Raw genomic sequence first — 9,017 nt, forward strand, 5'->3', positions numbered from 1 at the left:
TGTTCTGTTGCCTGGAGTGCAGTGGCACAATCACGGATCACTGTAGCCTCTGACCTTCTGGGCTCAGGTGATCCTCCTGCCTCAGCCTCCTGAGTAACTAGGACCACCGGTGTTACACCGCTGTGCCGGCCTAATTTTTAAATTTTTTTTTAAGGATGAGGTCTCCATATATTGCCCAAAATGTTGGGATTACAGGCATGAAACACTGCGCTCAGCTAAGTTTCTTTCTTAGTTGGAAGAGTTTTACAATAATGCCGGAACAATTACTACTTGTTTTACTTTACAGGCAATAATTACCTTTCACAGAAAATATAGTAAAAATAGCAATCCTTTATTAAATATTTGTCTTCTGTTAGGTAGTCAATTCCTTAAAAGGTGTAATATTGATATTCTTGTTATTGATAAGGAAACAGATGCTTAGGGATAATAAATATTATGCTTACCTAACTACTAAGTAAATGGAACCCAAGTCAGCCTGACTCCTAAACTGATGTGTTTGTTTTATTTAACTTTGAAAGGTTATTTTTAAAAACTCACAATTATAATACGTGGAACATAATGTCCTTGATTTTAGTTTATCAAGCAGACTTTATACATTAACTTAAATGTAAACACAGGAATAAGATCACTTCTGGGAAATATATAATAAATATAATGCAGGGAACATTTATTGAGTATACACGGTATGTCATTCATTCTTCTAAACACTCCTCAAGATCGTATTCAGCCAATCCTCATAACAACTGTGTGAAATTGGTACAGTTATCATCCCTTTTCTTTTCTTTCTTTCTTTCTTTTTTTTTTGAGACAGGGTCTCACACTGTTACCCAGGCTGGAGTGCAGTGGGCATGATCTCAGCTCACTGCAACCTCTGCCTCCCGGGTTCAAGCAATTCTCCTGTCTCAGCTTCCCAAGTAGCTGGGATTACAGGTGCATGCCACCATACTCGGCTAATTTTTTTGTATTTTAGTAGAGATGGGGTTTCACCGCGTTGCCCAGGCTGGTCTCGAATGCCTGAGCTCAGGCAGTCCACCTGCCTCGGCCTCCCAAAGTGCTAGGATTACAGGCATGAGCCACCGTGCACAGCCTTATCATCCCTTTTCTGCAGATAAGTAAAGATTAATTACCTTGCCAGTGTCATGTCCCTGTACGAGGTGGAGCTGGAACTTGGACCCAGGATGTTTGGCTCGAGCTTAACTCTCCTGCTCCGGGAATCTAATGTGCCGCCACTTTGACTTGAGGAAGACAAGAACTCAGACACTGAAAGCCAGTCAGCACGGCCAAAACAAGAGAGGCCCCGGTTCTGCCAACATGGTGCAGTTTTTACTGTAACCATAGCTTGGAACAATGAAGAAGAAAAAAAATTCATTGGAATTGCAATGAATATTTAAACATTACATCCAGTTTAAAGCATGATGAGTGTCAAGCCAGTTAAGCTTTTCTGCATTAACTTCAGCTGACAACTTAGTTTATATCTATTATAAGTGTCAGTATTTGTTGGGGAAAAAATAATTTTCCTCTTTTTTATTTTTAATTTTTTTTAGAGATAGGATTTCATTATGTTGCCCAGGCTGAAGTACAGTGATGTGATCATTGCTCACTGCAGCCTTGAACTCCTTGGCTCAAGTGATCCTCTTGCCTTAGCCTCCCGAGTAGCTAAGACTTCAGAGTCACATCTCCATGCTCAGCTAATTTTTTTTTTTGGTGGAGATAGGGTCTTACTATGTTGCCCAGGCTAGTCTCGAACTCGTGGCCTCAAATAGTCCTCCAGTCTTGGCCTCCCAAAGTATTGGGATTATAAGTGTGAGCCATTGTGCCCAGCTTAATTTTCTTCTTTTGCCAAAGCAAAGCTACCAATTTATTTTATAGCTAAGATTTAATTATGTTTGGATTTAACCTTTTCTTCAGTATGTATCTCATATTTTTCTTTTGCTAAACACTTATGTTTTTTTCCACATTAAGGAGAGTAGCTCTTGGAAATCTTATATTCTCCTAACTCTTTACCTTAAAATGCTGCTACAAAACCTTGGACATTGAAAAGTTGTTAAGGTTCTAGTTGAGAGTTTACTAACAACAAAAAGGAGGATAATTGGCAAAGAAGATGTGGATTGAGTGAGCCACAGAGCCCCTTTCCTGTTCTGGTTTCTTGGTGGCATTTGCAGCAGTGCCTCTATGATGCCTGAGCAAAACTAGTTTATTGGGAAGTGATGGAAGCCATACTGCCAGTGCTTTTGCTCAGTCAGCACTTGGGCCCTTCATGGCTGTGTGTCTCATATGATGTTCCTAATACTTTTTTTTCCTCTCCCTCCCCCCATAATACTTTATAAATAGATATTTCCACTTCTGAATATTCTCTGATTAGAATAGCAGTTACAAAATGGGTAAGACTTCACCTCGTCCTTTAAAACAGGAAAACTGATCGAATTCCCCCACCTCGTTTCATTACTGAGGCTGTCAGATGATTCTTTAAGCAAAACCCCAGTTTTCTCTTGTCTGATGAAGTCAGTGTTAAGTGGAGGTGTTTTTACATTGACTTTAATATGAAAGGAACTGTTTGATTGAACTGTTTAATCTCAAGGCCAGGCCTTGGACGACTTCTTGGGCTCATGCATGGGATCCTTCTTTTGCACACCTGTGACCTCCCTGGAACTACTTCTGGTGGTTTCCCTGGACTTAGTAGTATCCCCCAAACCTGGCAGCCTAGGGCCTGGCGCCAGGCAGAGGAATGTATTGCTCCCGCTCTGTGGGGTCGGGTAGGGCTGGGGGAGGTCCTGAATGAATATTTTCAGTGCTGATTCAGAAAGAGCATGGGGCGTACACTTAAGGAAACCCTACCTGGGAGCTACAGCAGCACTGCTGTATCCTAGGCTGACCACTTCAGACCTTTCCAACGCAGAGCTGGATGTGGCTAGGAACTGGCTCCCAGCTGAATAGCTTGTGCTGAGTCATTATCAAGTTGCATTTCCTGGCTCAATCAAAGATAAATAGAGAAGAACCTAAAGCAAAAATGACATTTGGACTGTGATTTGGGTTAATATACTACCTCAGGACAGCAATGGAGTCATGACTGCACAAACACAGGAAAGGATCTGGTTGCGGAAGCCAAGTGAGTCAGTAATGATGTATCATCATTCTAAAAAACCTAACAGTGTACTTTCTTTTTTTTTCTTTTTCTTTTTTCTTTTTTGAGAAGAATTTCGCTCTTGTTGCCCAGACTGGACTGCAATGGCACGATCTTGGCTCACCGCAAGCTCCGCCTCCCAGGTTCAAGCAATTCTCTCACCTCAGCCTCATGAGTAGCTGGGATTGCAGGCATGCGGCACCACGCTTGGCTAATTTTGTATTTTTAGGAGAGACAGGGTTTCTCCATGTTGGTCAGGCTGGTCTGGAACTCCCAACCTCAGGTGATCCGCCCACTTTGGCCTCCCAAAGTGCTGGGATGATAGGCATGAGCCATCGCACCTGGCCATAACAGTGTACTTTCTTTCTTTCTTTTTTTTTTTTTGAGACGGAGTTTTGCTCTGTAGCCCAGGCTGGAGTGCAGTGGCGTGATCTCGGATCTGGGCTCACTGCAACTTCCGCCCTCCAGATTCAAGGAATTCTCCTGCCTCAGCCTCCCAAGTAGCTGGAATTACAGGTGTGCTCCACGACGCCCAGCTATTTTTTTTTTCTACAAGTTGAATTGTACAAAGTACACTTGTATTTTGACACCTGATCCAAAACACAGTCATGCACCACATTACAATGTTTCAGTCAATATATAACATACGGAAAAAAAAAAAAGTAGTCCTATGAGACAAGAACTGAAAATTCCTTATTACTTAAATGTTATTTTGTTTCTAATACTGAAAAGTCAACATTTTTCTCCTGCATATTTTACTCATACGCATGGCAAAATGTTACAGGTCTCATTGTCACCACTGCAATATGCATACTGTGATGGAAGCATAACCTGTCTCAGTTTAGCCACATTAACTATTTTTGGACACCATGATCAACAATGCCCATTCTCATCTAGAATGAGGCTTTTTTTCTGAAACGGAGTCTCTCTCTCTGTCACCCAGGCTGGAGTGCAGTGGTGCGATCTCCGCTCACTGCAACCTCTACCTCCTGGGTTCCAGCAATTCTCCTGCCTCAGCCGCCTGAGTAGCTGGGACTACAGGCACGTGCCACCACACCTGGCTAATTTTGTATTTTTTAGTAGAGACAGTGTTTCACCATATTGGCCAGGCTGGTCTCGAACTCCTGACTTCGTGATCCGCTCGCTTCAACCTCCCAGAGTGCTGGGATTACAAGTGTGAGCCACTGCGCCCGGCCTACGCCCAGCTAATTTTTATATTTTTGGTAGAGATGGGGTTTCACTATGTTGGCCAGGCTGGTCTCGAACTCCTGACCTCAAGTGATTCGCCCGCCTCGGCCTCCCAAAGTGCTGGGATTACAGGTGTGAGCCACTGCGCCGGGCCTGGTACTTTCTTGAATGGGAAGTTGTCTTCATTGTGAGCAGCTCTTCTTTGAGGTGTTTATTTAAAGTATTCAAAAGAACAGAGATTCCAGTAGGGAACAATGAAAATATTAAGGCTTCTGTATCATGCCCTGTGAGGGAAAGTAGACAAAGATGAAATAAACTTCAACAAGAGACTAATAAATTACTTGAGTGCTTTTGATTAGCAATTTTTCATGAGCTGAATAGGTTGAAAGTTTGCTGCTTTCCTAAGTTTTCCCTTTAACATCAGGGATAACTCATTTCCCGGAAGGATAGTTTTCACTGTAAGCTCTTTCTGTTTCTATGTTGATAATCTAATTTGAATAATTTAGGTTTATTGAGACCTTCCTTTTGAAAGTAACTTGTTACCTATGTATGATTAACCTGGCTATTATTCTAAATGTAGAATTTAAAGTGTTTTATCCAGGCTGGGCATGATAGCTCACATCTGTAATCCCAGCACTATGGGAGGCCAAGATAGGAGGATTACTTGAGCCCAGGAGTTTGACACCAGCCTGGGCAACATAGAGACCCTATCTTTACAGAAAATAAAAAGAAATTACTCAGGCATGCCGGCATGCCCCATAGTCCCAGCTAGCTACTTGGGAGACTGAGATGGGAAGATCTGCTTGAGCCTCAGAGGTCGCAGCTGCATTGGGCTGTGGTTGTGCCATTACAACAGAGTAAGACAGTGTCTAAAAAAAGAAAAGTGTTTTATCATTTATATAGAGCTTGGAGTTTCAAACATAAAGTAGAATTACTTTATCACTTGTAAAAAATTTGTTCTCTGAAGTTGATAAACAATGAAGTAGAATGACTCCTGAAATCAAAAAAAAAGAAAATAATAGCAGGACTTTTACAGATAAATCTGAAATAAGTACAATGAACAATTTTTTAAATAAAATATACCCTGAAGCTAATACTTTGTAAATACTACCATTTTCTTTATGGCTATAGTGTAACCAAATTCAAGAGTAAGTAACTCAATTATTTGACTGTCGGGTTGATGGAATGAAAATAAATTTCTTAGAATATGATATGAAATATGATATGAAATTCAACTTTACTAAACTTTACTGAACACCAGCAAATGTATTTACAATCCTGGGTTCTATTTGTCAATCACAGCTCACCCTTTTTTCTGAGCAAAAGATTGGCAGTGGATAAATTCCAGTCCCCACTCTTTAATAGGGCTGGAATTGTTATGCCATACAAGATAATCACAAGATAATTTCTGTATGTGTTACCCTGCAGATCATGCACCTATAAAAGGTAAAGACATGGCCAGGCACAGTGACTCAGCGTATAATCCCAGCTACTTGGGAGGCTGAGGCAGGAGAATTGCTTGAGCCTGGGAAGTGGAGCTTGCAGTGAGCCAAGATCGCACCACTGCTCTCCAGCCTTGTAACAGAGGGAGACTCCGTCTCAAAAAAAAAAAAAAAAAAAAAAAAAAAGATAAAGAAACATAGATGGTTTCCATTGCTATGATTTCAATTCTAAGGTGGAGCTCAGGGTTTGACGAGGTTCCCTGCCTTGTTGGACTGTGCATTTTGCCCTTTCTCAAAAGCAGGTAAGGTTGTAGTGTGGGATGTCACTAGTGGTTCTCAACCCTGGCTACTATTAGAATCAGTGGGGAGCATTTAAACCTCCTCATGCCCAAGCTGTTCCCTAACCAATGAAATGGGAATGGTAGAGGACCCAGGCATCAGTATTTTTTAGAGTTTCCCAGGTGATTCTGCTTGTGTACCAAGGATGAGAATCATTTTACTAGATTCAGCTATGTGGGAGTCTTTGGGCTATTTTAGAAAACATGGTGATCTGGCTGGGCGTGGTGGCTCATGCCTGTAATCCCTGCACTTTGGGAGGCTGAGGCAGGTGGATCACCTGAGGTCAGGAGTTCAAGGCCAGCCTGGCCAACATGGTGAAACCACATCTCTACTAAAAATACAAAAAATTAGCCAGGCATGGTGGCAGGCACCTGTAATTCCAGCTACTCTGGAAGCTGAGCAGGAGAATTACTTGAACCTGGGAGGTGGAGGTTGCAGTGAGCCGAGATCGTGCCATTGCACTCCAGCCTGGGCAATAAGAGCGAAACTACATCTAAGAAAGAAAGAGAGAGAGAGAGAGAGAGAGAGAGAGAGAAAGAAAAAAGAAAACATGGTGATCAGTGAATTAAGGTGGCCCTGTTAATATCCAGTCAGTTCCCACCTGAATGTCAGATGTCCTGGAGTGCTAAGATGTGTCCAGAATTGCTAGCTACCCAGCTAGAAAAGCTACCGCAAGCTCATCTTGAGAAAAGGAAACTACAAAGGTCACAGTTTAGAGGATAGATAGTTTCCCAGGGTTGGAGTCCTTTCTTTTCCTAGTCACCCCCAAACACTTAAGAGGCCTATGGGGTGGGCAGGGGAGCAGGGAGAGCCTCGCTCCCCTGCCATCTGTTGGGAGAGCCTCACTCACCAAAACCCCATTGCCTTTCCTGTGTCATATGCATCATGTGAGTGCATGGAGCTTCCCTTGCTCCAGGGACTTCCCGTTCAGGCCTGGAGCGTCTCCCATGCCAAGAGCCCACTCCTCTGTTCCTGGGGCATACCTCTGGCAGTCCCAGAGCTCGCGCATTCATCCTGACTTGTGGAAAGAAGCCCATGGTGAGAAAGGGGCATGTAGTTGGAAACCACCAAGTGCAGCATGGTTCTACATAACTCGCAGCGTTCAGTAGTTCGATGGTGTTCTTTTTCTTTCTTTTTCCATAGAGTAGTTCATCTGATATGTGCAGATATGCAGCACCTGTTCAGTTAGAGGGCTGGGATGATGAGGTCGCCCTGTAAACTCTGGGCAAATTATTCCATTTCTGAGTCATCTCTTGCCATCTGTTAGAATTTCTTATCAGGATTTAATAGGGGTTGGTTGTGAAAGAGTATATGAAAATGCTTTGATAAAAAAGAAAATAAGTGGGCCAGGCACAGTGGCTCATGCCTGTAATACCAGTACTTTGGGAGGTTGAGGTGGGAGGACTGCTTGAGGCCAAGAATTTGTTTTTTTGTTTTGTTTTGTTTTGTTTTGTTTTGTTTTTTGACAGAGTTTCAATGTGTCGCCCAGACTGGAGTCCAATGGTGTGATCTCGGTTCACTGCAGCCTCCACCTCCCGGGTTCAAGTGATTCACCTGCCTCAGCCTCCCAAGTAGCTGAGATTACACGCGCCTACACCACGCCTGGCTAATTTTTGTGTTTTTAGTAGAGACGGAGTTTCACCATGTTGCCCAGGCTAGTCTTGAACTCCTCACCTCAGGTAATCCACCTGTCTCGGCCTCCCAAAGTACTGGGATTACAGGCGTGAGCCACCGCGCCTGGCTGAGGTCAAGAATTTGAGATCAACTTGGGCAACATAGCAAGACCCAGTCTCTACCAAAAAAAAAAAAAAAAAAAAAAAAGAGAGAGAGAGAGAGAGGAGAGAGACAGAGAAAATAAATGAAATGAACCCCATTTAAACAACAGTTGAGCTGAGGTGTCAGCCTCCAGATGGAGGAAGAAGGAACAGCTCTCCTGTAAGCTGAGAGTCCTGTCCTTAATAACCCTGTCCTATTGATTTTTCCTCTTCCTGGATCATGAATGCTTGCTCAGTGAACCATTGCCATCCCTTACAAAACAGACTGACCAAATGCTGGCAAGGATCAGGAAGATGAGTATAAACAGGTATAGCCACTTGCAGGAAACCTTTTGGTCATTTCTTAGAAAATTCACATACACCTGCCTCATGACCAAGGAATTCCACTTCTAGGTATTAATCCAAGAGAAAGAAAAACATGGGTCCACGAAAAGACATGTACAGTTCTATATATGGCAGCTTTATTCATAATATTATACAACTCTGGAAATATCTCAGATGTCCATTATCAGAAGAGTGGTTCAAAACATTTTGATATATTCATAAAATGGGATACTACTCAACCAAAAAATGAGACACTGATATATTAAACACTGATTGAATCTCAAAAACTTTTTTTTCACCTATAATGTGTTCTTTGATAAACATTACTTTCAATAAAATAAGTCAAACAGATGAGAATATGCACTTCATTTCTGTGAAGTTCAGGAACAGTGGTTATGAGAGGGGATGCCTTAGAAAGGAGCACAGTGGGCCTGCGAGGTGGCAAGGAAACTCTGTGTCTGGTTTTGGAAGGTGATTACGTGGGCACATACATCTATCAGAACTGATGTCAGCACAGTTAGGATCTTTACCTTTCATTGTAGGTGCTTTTTTTTTGGTGGAAAATAAAAATTGGTTGGGCATAGTGGTTCACGCCTGTAATCCCAGCACTTTGGGAGGCCCAGGTGGAAGGACTGCTTGAGCCCAGGAATTGAAGACCAGCCTAGGCAACATAGGGAGACCCTGTTTCTACAAAAATAAAAAAATTAACAGGGCTTGGTGGTGCACACCTGTGCTCCCAGCTACTAGGGAGGCTGAGGTGGGAGAATTGCTTGGACCCGGGAGGTTGAGGCTGCAGTGAGCTGTGATACGGCCACTGCACTCCAGCCT

The sequence above is a fragment of the Mandrillus leucophaeus genome, unplaced genomic scaffold (genome assembly GCF_000951045.1).
Source record: "Mandrillus leucophaeus isolate KB7577 unplaced genomic scaffold, Mleu.le_1.0 Scaffold542, whole genome shotgun sequence".
NCBI classification, from domain to species: Eukaryota; Metazoa; Chordata; class Mammalia; order Primates; family Cercopithecidae; genus Mandrillus; species Mandrillus leucophaeus.